Source organism: Schistosoma haematobium, chromosome 1, assembly GCF_000699445.3.
Source record: "Schistosoma haematobium chromosome 1, whole genome shotgun sequence".
Taxonomy (NCBI): Eukaryota; Metazoa; Platyhelminthes; class Trematoda; order Strigeidida; family Schistosomatidae; genus Schistosoma; species Schistosoma haematobium.
In genome coordinates, this window is record NC_067196.1 from 67,673,876 (window position 1) to 67,687,263 (window position 13,388).

The 13,388-nt window shown below is 40.0% G+C and overlaps 1 protein-coding gene across 1 annotated transcript in view; it reads left to right on the top strand.

Annotated features, from left to right (window-relative positions):
- Positions 1 to 6,968: 6,968 nt before the first annotated feature.
- MS3_00000894 (uncharacterized protein) overlaps positions 6,969 to 13,388 on the top strand; it is a 41,523-nt gene continuing 35,103 nt past the window's right edge. Inside the window, exon 1 of the mRNA XM_051208477.1 lies at positions 6,969 to 7,019. The gene's annotated coding sequence lies outside the window, so the exon portion shown is untranslated. The remainder of the gene's footprint in view (positions 7,020 to 13,388) is intronic.

The following is a 13,388-nucleotide window of genomic DNA, read 5'->3' on the forward strand; positions in this document are numbered from 1 at the left end:
TGTACCAGTGCTTGTTTTAATGTGCTTTTGTTTGACTGTGCTAATGACAGCTATTTTGTGCTTCCATTCTTATACTTACACTTCGATTGTAACTTCGCGCGAATTCGATTACCTTCTGTTACCAAGGTTGTATCCTGGCACGATCTCGGTATCCTTTCGATGCCACGAGATCGCCAGAAAATATAACTCGACTTGGTCCATTACTTGCCTTCTGGTATTTGGCTTCTCGGGGATTTTATGGGTTTCTTTGGTTACGTTCAACCTTCGCCTTCCGATTAACTTGGCACGTGTTTCTTGGTAGCGGTGTTCATAGTTAATCTCAACTCGACGCCACGCTACAGGTCGATCATAAATTAGAGTCTCGCCGAATATTTTTATTGATTCTCATGTATTGAACTCTCTTGTGTTAACTGTTTCTTTTGTTGGTTAGCACGCTACTTTGTGTTAGAGAATCTTCTGACTGTATAGCACAGACTGTGCCGTTTGAGGTATTTTGTATTTTTGATATAATTTATCTGATTTCCTGAATTGGGACAGTTTAAGTTGGGCACAGAGTTTGTGTTTTGATTAAATTTAATACGAGTATCTCGAGAACGCTTCGTACACTATACAGAAGAACGTAGTCTGGTCCAGTCTAATAAATTTGGGTTCTTCAGTCCTGCGTTCAAACCGAATATTAGCAGTTCGTTCGTTACAACGACTATAATCGGCTATCGCAGTTCGTTAACAAGCGTTAGCAGCACGTAAATGCTCCCGTATAATTGTCTGTTAAAATATCAACCACTCGTAATGCAGCCACAAGGCAACACGAATGCATATCTGTTTGCAATCTATACACTTGTATAATTGAGACAAGATGAACTGTTGATTTTAGATTCATCTTTCCGCCTAATCACTATCAACTATCTTCCGTCAGAAACTATCTACAAGAAATTTTTACTTACTTGACCACTGCCTGCCTAATTTCCAATTGCTGAGTTTGTAGAATTATGGTCTACTATGATATTAGTACTGCTCTAATAATAGACCTAATCCTAAATTTGTAGATTTGTCATGATATAACTGCCTAATCTATAAGATCTTACGTGGAAGTCACACCATCGACTACACCAACTCACCGTATCGTAACAACTACCAATACATGATGAAGAACAAGGTTAGGCTAGAGAAAGAACAATATATTTAATATGAATAAAAGATATAAGGTAATATTCAGCAGAGACCACGCCTGCATGGCCGAGCCATGCCACTCGATCGACTCCAGTCCATTCAATTCATTCTCCGCGCCTTCTCCATTGTTAGGTATTTCTCCGCGTTAAATATTGAATATCTATTTTCTGAGTAGTCTCGTGTTCACAGCTTTGTGGATTGTGTGGCTGTTGTCCAATGCCACTACAAGTTCCATGGCCAAATAGCGAATCTGAAAGCTAGAAATTTGCGGTAAGTTTGAACTATAAATTTCCTGCAGTCTTAGATCTCGTCTAGATTTTTCTTCAGGCAAAGCTACGTATTTGGCTTCAATTAATTTTCTACTTATACAAATTCAGTCTACAACGCTGTGTTAATTCAAGAATTTAATCAATAGTACCTCGCATGCAATCCAGATTCAAACTAGCGTTTACTTCATATCTTCATTACTTGGAAGCGAGAATAACCCAAGCGAGTTTCACAATTGCTTTAGATTATTTCGGACTGTGTTTATGACGCCTAATAACATTTTGTAGTTTCTTTCACGTAGAGTAGTTATATATTCTGTCACTGCAGTCAAGTTTTGGTCGAAATCATGTAAATTTCCGACTCGTAAGTCGACATACTGCGGTAAAACATATTGCATGTACACGAGCAATCTTAGTCCATGTCCTAACTAGACACTTTGTGGTGTGTAATATGTCGCTTAACGCTAGGTAATGAGCTCTTTGTATCAGCCTTTTAGGAAGTGGCCACGTTACCATTTTGTATTTGCTATTATTTGTCACGGTAAATCGTGGCTCGACTCCCGCATTACACGACAGCCATTTAAATTCCATCTTTGGTCTATTTACATGCAATACGCGTTTGGAAAATATCTAAACGAACACTGAAGTTCTCCACGAACCCCACCATAGTCTTCGGATATGTTTTTATTGGCACATCCAACTATTACGCTAATAGAACATAAACGAACGTTCAGTGCAACTGTCATTATACGTAAGAACGATGTTATTCCAGTTTGAATTTATAACAAATTCGAACTATTGTAGTTATTCAACTTCGATATCGTACTTTATTTTATGAAGTATTGCTTCCTCGTACCTATTATCTAACAGATTATTTCCATACAACAATTGGCTGTTCGACTACTCGACGATTTAAAACCTGTCCAGTTCAATTGGTGGTCTGATGACATTATCATCCGCGCGAATCATCAGTTTACACAGTCGCACGAATCTCCTGCATACTGAAAACGGCATTGTCGCTCCTATCTCAGCACTGATAGTGTTTTTCACTGGTATCATTGACATGAGTCCAAAGTGAAACTCTTGGTTTCTCATGTTCTTTTCGATATTTTTCTTTTCACTTATCGAAAAAACAGAGAACGCTAACCGTTTATCGTCTTTTAGAGACTTCATCGTGCCACCTTTGCTGTCGATTTGTAGCCTTCGACCTTTACTGACTGTAAGAGCAGTCAAAGACTGTTCAAACTCTGACTACAAGTTGATTAATAGCTTCGCACAACAAAATCACGATTTTCTTTCACGGTTATACTTCTATACTTACGGCTAGTCTGTTAAATATGGATGTAACTAGAATTCCAAAATTAAGAAGAGAAGCTGTCAACGACACTGTCTGACGTTCAACTTTAAACCAATGGCAGTATAAACATCGGCTTTGATTGACAAGACACTTATGATACTATCACTAGCATCATTAGTGTTTTTCATCTGAGGACCCCAATCACTTGCCAGATCTGTCTGTTTCAACGCAACTTGATAGAACTTCGAAACGTTGTGTTTTTTTCTATTATACCTACGGTTAATCGCTTTATATTCAACCAACGTCCTGCTAACATAATACTCGCTGTTTCCCTATCAATTATTGCCGCTTTTTATTCACTTGATTTACAGCTCGGCAATACCCTGAGGATTTATATTAATCGTTTGGAAATCTCCTGCGCGCGATCACTCCCAATATGCATGGTATCGATTCAAACTGCCATTGAATCTGGCGGGTTAGTATTCTAGGGCCAGTAAAGTGTCACTAAGCCCTAGCCAAATTATCCGGCATTTAGGTCACTGGATATCGAACGGATTTGTCGACCCCGTTCAAGGTCAACAACAACGAGCACGCATCGGTTGATCGTATGTCATGGACTGGAGCACCCAGTGGTGGTCTTGCCATCTCTGTACTCATTCCCACCAATATATCTCCTTAATAACGTCCTTTGTATTGTACGGTCTTCAAAGCAGACATCGTACTTTGATATGTCAAAGGGGTTATCCATGTTAGATGATGACCGAAAGTGTGACTTCGAAGTAAGCAGGTTCGTCACACTTATCACGGAAAACTCAAGTAGGCCTCTAATCATTCGACATAGTTCATGTACATTAGTGGTCTACAAACTCAACGAATTCTAGGTAGCTCTCAACAATATTTTCCAAGCCTTACAGGATCTAATCAAAGAAGAAGAAGAAGAAGAAGAAAATACTATGGAGAACAACTGGAAAGGGATCAAAGTAACGCCAACTTCAATGTGTCAGGAAGTGCTGCACCACAACAAGCAGTATCATGAGGAATGGATCTCTATGGAACTCCTGTCTTGGATTCAAGAAAAGAAGAACAAAAACAATGCAATTAACAACAGTCGAAGAAGAAGGCAGGTCAAGGCACAAGCTGAATAAACAGAAGCAAACAAACAAGTGAAGAGGAGCATTAGAGTCGACAGGAAGAAATACATGGAACACCTAACAACGACAGTGCAAAAAGCTGTAACACAAGCAAATATCAGAAAACCGTATGGCGCAACCAAGAAACAAGCAGGGAAATAGAGTAAACCTGAGAGACCGATTAAGGACAAACAAGACAAGGCAGGAACAGATGGGTGGAACACGTTGACGAACTCTTGAATAGAACAGCTCCAATGAACACAACGGACATCGGGGCAACACATACACACATTCCTACAACTGTCACTCCACCGACGATCGAAGAAATCAGGATGATCGGTCATCAAACAAATCAACTGTGGGAAAACATCAACAGCAGCAGAAGCAGTCGAACCTGACAATTTACCAACTAAATCATTGAAGTCATGCGTAGAAATAACCACAAACATGTTCCATGTTCCATTCAGGAGGATTTGGGAGGAGGAACAAGTGACGACATACTGATAGACACGGACAGACAGACAGACAGACATACCTGAAAGAAGGACATTTCATCGGGACACCAAGGAAGGGGGATCTCAGCAAGTGTGAGAACTACACAGGCACCATACCACCATCGGTAGCAGAAAAACTTTTCAACAGAATGTTGCTGAACCAGATGAAAAATTCAGTAGGGGACCCTGAAACTGCTTTAGGCATGCATTCACACCAGACCAATAATGAATACAACGTGCTACACATCCCCAACGCCCACTAACGAGCTTGGATTAATCACATCTCATATCAGTAGCCTATCAACTATATCTTCGAAGCTTTTCATTTCTGACTTCTGATTTCACTGGGTTAACATGCTTTGATTATAAAAAACGTTACCGGTTAAAGCGTTGTCAAACTCCGAATACCTTCAGCTTCTTTAACACAAAACGCTTGCTGGTACTATGTATTTGTATTTCCTTACGATGCCATGACCTTCGGATGATGGTGAAAATTAACAACATTTAAATGTGCTTGGGGCTGCATCGATGCAACGAACTGTCATACATAGGAATTTCATTTTATTGGGAAATCTAACAATGGATGATAACACCACTAACTACGCAAATTAGGCTGGGTGGTCAGCATAGTTGGGGTTGAAATATCTTCGAGTATGTTAAATATGTGTATAGACAAGCCTTAAAGGTAAATCAACACTAAAATTACGATCATTATTATGTCGTACCGAGCACACATGCACTCATCCACGTCCCCTGACAGACCTAGGCTTTTTTTAGGTATTCGTGGCATTCGTTATCTTCTATAAGTGATCACCAAGGACAAATGAATTATTTAGGATCTGGAACGCGAATGTTCTTGAATGCATATTTCAGTGATTGAGTTCACTAGCACATTAAATAGTATAATTGGGTTGAACAGACACAACTGGAATGAAATAGCAATCGTATTATAAGGACATCTTGTAGCGGAAGTTAGATCCACTCAATAGGTAGTTCCGTAGGTCTTCGACACTGGTACTAGCCTCTTTAGCTTTTCTGGACACACCCTGACAAAAATAATTGGTTACGAATTAGTACCAGATAACGAATGGGTACGCGGGGTTACGTCGATGAAAAATTTTAGCCAGACCTGTTAGTAATGCGTTGGATTTATATCGATACTGTGACCAAGCATCGCCAGCAAATGCATTACAATAGAAACAACAATGGCAATAGAATATCCACAAATTATAAGTCAGTAAAATAACTCCAGAACTGTATTAGAATAATCCAACATGTGTTGTGCTGGAATAAATTCAGACTGTCTAGAACGTCACACAGTCAGCGTGTCTCAAGTATTTATACATCAATATGGAGGTGGAGTATGATTAAGTGATTGACCTACAGATAGATAGACATGCATTACAACTATCGAGTATTGGGAGGACTCACATATAAAGTATCCGAAGTAACCACACAGCTGATCACAAGTCAGCCAACGAAATAGAGTTGATACATTTAACTGTAAGATGGTCAGTCAGATATCTCATTCCAAAATCAGCACATAATTGTGTCCACCTAACATGTCCATAATTAATACCATGGTATCCTAACCGACATTACCTACCCATAGCTATTATTTTGTATACAGACAAAAAGTTAGAATACCTAGTTACATGATTCGGTCCTAGGTTACCTCGAACAAAGATTAAGGGATAAGCTCCACTTAAGATAGCACAGTGGATTATGAGTCGTCGGACCGTTCATTGCAAATCTCTAACAAACGTTGACAGATATACTATGAGACGATGGTGCCAGGAGGCTCTCTAGGTGATGATTTTTCGTTTAAAAGGATTATGATGAACTAAATAAAATGAGGCCAGAAACCATCTATATGAGATACAAGATTCATGACTAAGTTTGTTGACGCTAAGTTTGTTTCATGAAATCCTAATCATGCTCATTTCTTGGAGACTTAGCGCTTAAGTAGAGCTTCCGGTGGTAACCTAAAAGTGATGTCTCAGTAATTTAGTTGTTCTCAACGTAATGTGCAACGACGAAACATCCGAATATCCTTATTCACTGTGTGGTTTTCAGCCAAGCAATGTCGCTTATGCGATAACTTTCTCAGTTGCTCATTCATGTATGAATTTCTCTGAAAGCTGTTCTGATTCCTATGAACTCTATTCTTGAACCGAGAGTCATTTAAAATCCTGGGGATGTCAATAACGGAAAGTTCTTTAAAGAAATACTACCTAGTGAAAACTCGAGAATCTCGTAGTCCGAAACTAAAAGTAATGGTATAATTAGGTGAATACTTTTAGTAGATCTGGGGCTCCAATGTCCTTGAAGTAGTTTATAGGCTATTACTAACATCTATACACTATGTTTGGGAATATTCGAAAGATACTAAAACACACTCAAGATAGTTATACAACAAGATCTAAGGGTATTTATAATCTTGCTATTAGAGTTTTCGTACTAAGTTCGTTTCTTTTCACTTTTTATTGACATAGTAGAATACTACATCTTTCTGGCTAAAACAAAATAGGATTCGCTAAAATAAATATTACTGTATACGTTCTGGATATAGTGAAACATATTTTGAATAACAGTTTGACATTTGAAACATCAAGATTCTTGCGCCAGTTTCGTCTTGGGCTGTACCTGACTGATGTCCGAAGTGAGACTGTGAACTTTGTAGCTTATGTTAATTTTTCGTCATCACTAGGCCTTATTAAAATGCGAATTTACATGGTACACATTAGTGTTTACCGTTTTTAATGGTTGTTTGCCAGAAATAAGGCTAGTAGTTTATGAAAGTGTTATAATCAACCATCTTTTGATTAAACGATATGGAAAGAAAGAAGTTCGTAGTCAGTTACTCTGACTTGGTATTAAATGGCATATTATTCGGGACATTTTTAAGTCGACTCAAAAGTGGGATGCCGGGTTGTATAGTTCCGCACTGAGAACTTCCAAACTGCTAAACGGAAATACCAAATAGCTTATTCTTTGGTATGTCTCCCAGGGTTTCTGGAGAGGCTTTATAGTTCCGGAGCAGTTTAACTTGTTATAGTCTTCGAGATATTTGAAAGTATGGGGGAATAATTGTCACTAGGAGTGATACGAGAGTAGCACGTCGACTAGTCTCCTCTCAGTGCCTTGTAAAATAGATAAAATTTAAAGCCTTTTTTCAGGAAACATCAGTGGTATTTTCAGTCTGTTTCAATTCTAGAAGTGGATTTTATGACATAACCATAACAAGTTTTTCACACATGTCTGTGAGCACTCTTCCGTGTTCTGCTGTAGCGATGTTCACGTAAGTGTAGTTTGGTACTTAAATGTCTTAATGGTCCGTAAAATTTGAGCATTTTCAATAGCTTGAGTGTTCAGGTTGCTTATAATCCTAATAAGAAACCGCATGACCGCGTGCTTTATTGACTGCAGAATATGAGTAGAAAGGGACATCTATCGTAACAAATACGACATTTTTAAGCCCTTTCTTACGGATCTAAAAGCAATACTGAAATCGCTCAGAAAGTATAAGGTCGATGCTCCATTGTTGTTCATTTTTACAATTTAATATCAACTGATGTTATGAGAGTTGCTGTTGGCGCAGTCATTTATTTTACTCATCTTATTGAAGAGTAGACATCGATGGTAACTTTCATCTCTCTTCAAATCTTAAGTTTGTTCTTATGTAGTACAGTTTTAATGTCGAGATTATTAAGTAGACCATTAGCAAGTAATTAGAAAAAGAGTGGTCTGAATATGAAAACTTGCTGTACTCGGTTCAACATCATAAATTAATACGAAAACATAAAGCAAGCTCCCACTGCTTGTAGCCTCTTCATTTGGTAATCCCGTTTTTAAGTCACATAGCCACTGATGCTCAATCATTTCGGTTTCCGACAAAGAATTCAATGAGTAACAATGTCGAGTGCCTTGAAGAGATTTAAGTAGTCTATATATACGGAACTTATGCTCCACTGACATTCTTCAGGTGTTCCAGGTCAGGTTCTATCCGCTTACTTACTTATGTCTGTTACTCACAATGGAACATAGGCCGCCGATCAGCATTCTCCAACCCACTTTGTCCTGGGCCTTCCTTTCCAGTTCTATCCAATTCTTGTTCATTCTTCTCATGTCTGTATCCATTTCCCGGAGTAATGTGTTCCTTGTTCTTCCTCTTTTCCTTTGGCCTTGAGGACTTCAAGTGAGGGCTTGTCTTGTGATGCAGTTGGGTGCTTTCCTCAATGTGTGTCCTATTCACTTCCAGCGCTTCTTCCTGATTTCTTCTTCCACTGGGATCTGGTTTGTTCTCTCCCACAGTAGGTTGTTGCTAATAGTGTTCGGCCAACGGATCCGAAGTATTTTGCGTAGACAACTGTCAATAAACACCTGTATCTTCTGGATGATGGCTTTCGTAGTTCTCCAGGTTTCCGCCCCATACAGTAGAACTGTCTTGACATTTGTATTGAAAATCCTGACCTTGGTGTTGGTTGACAGTTGCTTTGAGTTGTAAATATTCTGCTCTTGCTTTTCCGATCCGCGCCTTCACATCTGCATCAGATCCACCATGTTCACCAATGATGCTGCCCAAATATGTAAAGGTTTTTACATCTTCCAAATCTTCTCCGTCAATTGTGGTTGGATTGGTGCATGCTGTGTTGTATCGGAGAATCTTGCTTTTCCCTTTGTGTATATTGAGACCTACTGCTGCTGAGGCTGCTACTACACTGGTCTTCTTCTCCTGGATTTGTTGTTGCGTGTGCGATAGAAGAACCAGATCATCTGCGAAGTCTAGATCGTCCAGCTGCATCCTAGATGTCCACTGTATTCCGTGCTTCCCTTCAGATGTTGACGTCTTCATGATCCAGTCGATCACCAGAAAGAGAAAGGGTGAGAGTAAGCAACCTTGCCTGACACCGGTCTTTACCTCGAACGAGTCTGTCAATTGTCCTCCATGAACAATTTTGCAGTTTAATCCATCATAGGAATTCCGTATGATATTGACTATCTTCTGAAGCACGCCGTAGTATCAAAGAAGCTTCCATAGTGTTGTTCTGTCCACGCTATCAAATGCTTTCTCGTAGTCAATGAAGTTGATGTAGGGCGATGAATTCCATTCAATTGATTGTTCCACAATGATCCGTAGAGTTGCGATTTGGTCTGTACACGATCTATCCTTACGGAATCCTGTCTTTTGGTCTTGAAGTTGGGCATCTACGCAGTCCTTCATCCTGTTTAACAATACCCTGTTGAAGACTCTCCCTGGTATTGAGAGAAGAATGGTGTCCCTGTAGTTATCACAGTTGCTGAGATCGCCTTTCTTTGGTATTTTGACCAGAAGTCTTTCTTTCCAGTCTTTTGATACTTTTTCCTCATCCCAAATCTTATTGAAGACAATATGGAGTATCTTTGCAGTTACTGCTACGTCTGCTTTCAGTGCCTCTGCTGGAATGTTGTCTGGTCCTGCTGCTTTGCCACTCTTCATTTGTTTGACGGCCACGCTGATTTCTTCAATTGTTGGTGGGCCAACATTGATTGGGAGGTCCATGGGTGCTGCTTCGATATTGGGTGGGTTCAGTGGGGCTGGTCGATTCAAGAGTTCTTTGAAGTGTTCTACCCACTTGTTTTGTTGCTCTTTAATGTTGGTGATTACCTCGCCTTCCTTGCTTTTCACTGGTCGTTCTGCTTTGCGGCGATTTCCAGAGAGTTTCTTTGTTATGTCATACAGTTGTCTCATGTTTCCTTCTCTTGCAACCCTTTCCGCCGTCATTGCTAAATCTTCCACATATTTACGTTTGTCAGTTCTGATGCTCCTCTTCACTTGTTTGTTTACTTCTGTGTATTCAGCTTGTGCCTTGGCTTTTTCTGCTCTTGTTCGACTGGTATTGATTGCTGACTTCTTGATCCCCCTTTCTTGAATCTTGTCCAGTGTATCAACAGTGATCCATTCCTTGCGATGGTGCTCCTTGTGGCCCAGAACCTCATGACATGTTGAAATGATTGCCTCTTTTATCCCCTTTCAGTTGCTCTCCATAGTAGTTCCTTCTCCATTGAGTAGATCATAAAAAGCCTGGAACTTATTGCTGAGGGCTATCTTGAATTTGTTGAGTTTGTCAGTATCCCGAAGAAAAGCTGTATTGTACCTTTGTGATATTGTCCGCCCCGTTGTCCAGTGCATCTTGAGTTTCAATTTCATCTTGACGACCAGCAAGTAATGATCTGACGCTATATCAGCTCCTCTCTTGGTTCTCACGTCCTCCACCGTCCTCCTGGACTTTTTGTTGATGCAGATATGGTCGATTTGGTTTTGCGTAGTGTGATCCGGTGAAGTCCATGTGGTTTTGTGAATGCGTTTATGTGGGAATATAGTACCGCCTATGACCAGTTTATTGAAGGCACATAGGTTTGCAAATCTCTCACCATTTTCGTTCCTTTCTCCCAGTCCATATCGTCCCATGATGTCTTCATATCCAGTGTTGTCCATTCCAACCTTGGCATTTAAATCTCCCATCAGGATGGTCAGGTCCTTTGTTGGGCACTTCTCGACGATTGGCTACAATTTATCGTAGAATTGATCTTTAGCGTCTTCATTGTAGTCGTTGGTAGGCGCATAGCATTGGATGACGTCCATTGAAATGCCCTCTTTCTTTGTTTTGAACGAGGCTTTGATCATCCTTGTTCCATGAGATTCTCATCCTCCTTGTGTATGTGGGGCATTTTCTTCATCATGGCCAGAGTATAACAGAAGCTCCCCTGAAGCTAGTCGTTGTTGTCTGACTTGCGTCCAACGTGTTTCAGTGATCCCAAGCACCTCTAGGTTGTATCTCCTCATTTCTGCAGCAATTTGGAAGGCTCTCCCGGTCTCCCACATTGCACGAGCATTCCATGTACCTAAATAAATGATTGCTCTGGTTTTCAGAAGGGACATCGGTCTCGTGACTTCCGAAGGAACTCAGCTTTCATCATGAGGCGTCATAACTCTTCTAAATGAAGACCTTCTGACTCCCAGGGCAGAGTTAAAAAGGTTTGAATAATTTTTTCTGGTTAGCGTTTTTTTAGCGAGTTAGTTTTCTACCTCCATACATAACACTAAGTACATTTGGCCAAATACATTACTGTTATATTTCATAAGGTCATTGTTAGTAATGCCTCGGCAATAAGAGGCTTGTGTGGACCTACTGCTCCTACTATTTGTTTTCAAAAAGATGATTTCAATGAAAAATAGCATCGTTTTCCACGCTGAAAGACTGTGAGCAGATTCTGAATCGGCCTAGAATTAGTAAGATCTAATAAACAGAAAATTATCAAGCTCATCAGTCAAAATATCACTTCCTCACGAAGAAAGTAAATATACAGACTTTACGCGTATAATCTATCAAAATAAGAACTCCAAGTGTAGGCAGTCATGTCCGCACGGTAACCAACCTCAAGGGAGAGAAGCCTGCATTTAGATGATGCCCAAATAACCGAGTCCATCATAGTTGTAAAAGACCAGAATAAAACTCTTGTTCTAACCACAAGTCATGAGTCCTCAAAAGTTGAGAGAAATAAAGACGTTAATGAGAATAAACGTGACACCTTGCCAAACTCCTAAACAACCAGCACACTTAGTATTGGCGCTACTACTCACTTTCAAAAGTAAAAATACTCATGAGTGATTGATAAATACGAGTAAGTCTAATGTAGATTGTAGTTGTTTATAACCAACACAGAACCTAGTACATATGTGAATGGATCTATTTGGGATCTATCTAACTGCATCCTTGTTTACTCCATCAGTCGACTTAACCCGCTTTGTCAGTCACAAGCCAAATCGCCAAAGTCTTCCTTCTGACCGTAGCACAGTACACGCAAGATCAATAGGTATGTGTTCATCTTGGAAAGAATTATACTACTTTTAACACCAGAGACTAGTCATTGTATAGGGAATTACGGGGTAAATGTATCCTAAAAATCAAAGTGGCTTATAGTGAGCCACGAAACGTCAGAAAATTTGATATTCGTACGCATTGGTATATTATAAATATATTACTCATATTCGTAAAAATCAAATTAGTCAGTCAGTAATAACGTGGAACTTCGTACGTACGTACATCAGTTCGAGTTTCCTTACCACATTAGCACAGAGATGCAGTTATCGATTCAAATCTCGTAGTGGTAGAGGTAGTGAAAGTATAAGCAGTAATCGGAAAGATTAGGGTTTGAAGATGCTATTCAAGGAGTATAATCCAGTGAAATAAATTTGGAAAGAGAAAAAAAGGGACATGAAGAATTCGGGAGAACACAAAGAGTGGATGCACCTAAGCCATTGCCAATGATTTTGAGCCATGTCATTCAAGTTCTCTAACCATCGGTTGCTATCGTCTCGCGGATCCCAACCAGGTAGTCTACACCTACCAACATGGCTCAGTTCACTTGTCAGTGACTTCATGGATTTATTCCATGTTTTGGTCTGGCCGCCCCTACCTTTCTTCCAACCTACTCCTACACCAGAAAACATTGCACTTCGGGGCAGTCGGTGGTTGGGCATACGTAACACGTGTCCCAGCCATCTCAACTGATGAAGTTTCACTACTTCATCAATTGATTTGCCATCCCTACCTAGTACAGTTTCCAAACAATGGAGTTACTTACTTGGTGGTCCCAGGATATACGAGCAATATTTCAAAGAAACCTATGGTCGAATACTAGTAACCTACGAATAACCTCTATTCTTATCAGTCATGTTTCACTGCCATAAAGTAGGACGGAACGAACTGCTGCACAGTAAACACGTCCTTTGGTTGATAGACGGATATCTCCTACACCATAAGTGAACCAAGTTGGCAAAAGTTAGTCGAGCCTTCTGTATCCGTGCTGAGATTTCGTCACACATCAGACCACAAGGGCTGATGAGACTTTCAAGATAAGTGAAGCGGTCGACACGCTCAACTACTTCACTCCCTATCACTAGTTCGGGTGTCGAAGTAACCCAATCCTGAAGCAACATTTCGCGTTTCGAAGGGGAGTATCGCATGCCGAACATGCTTGTATTGTT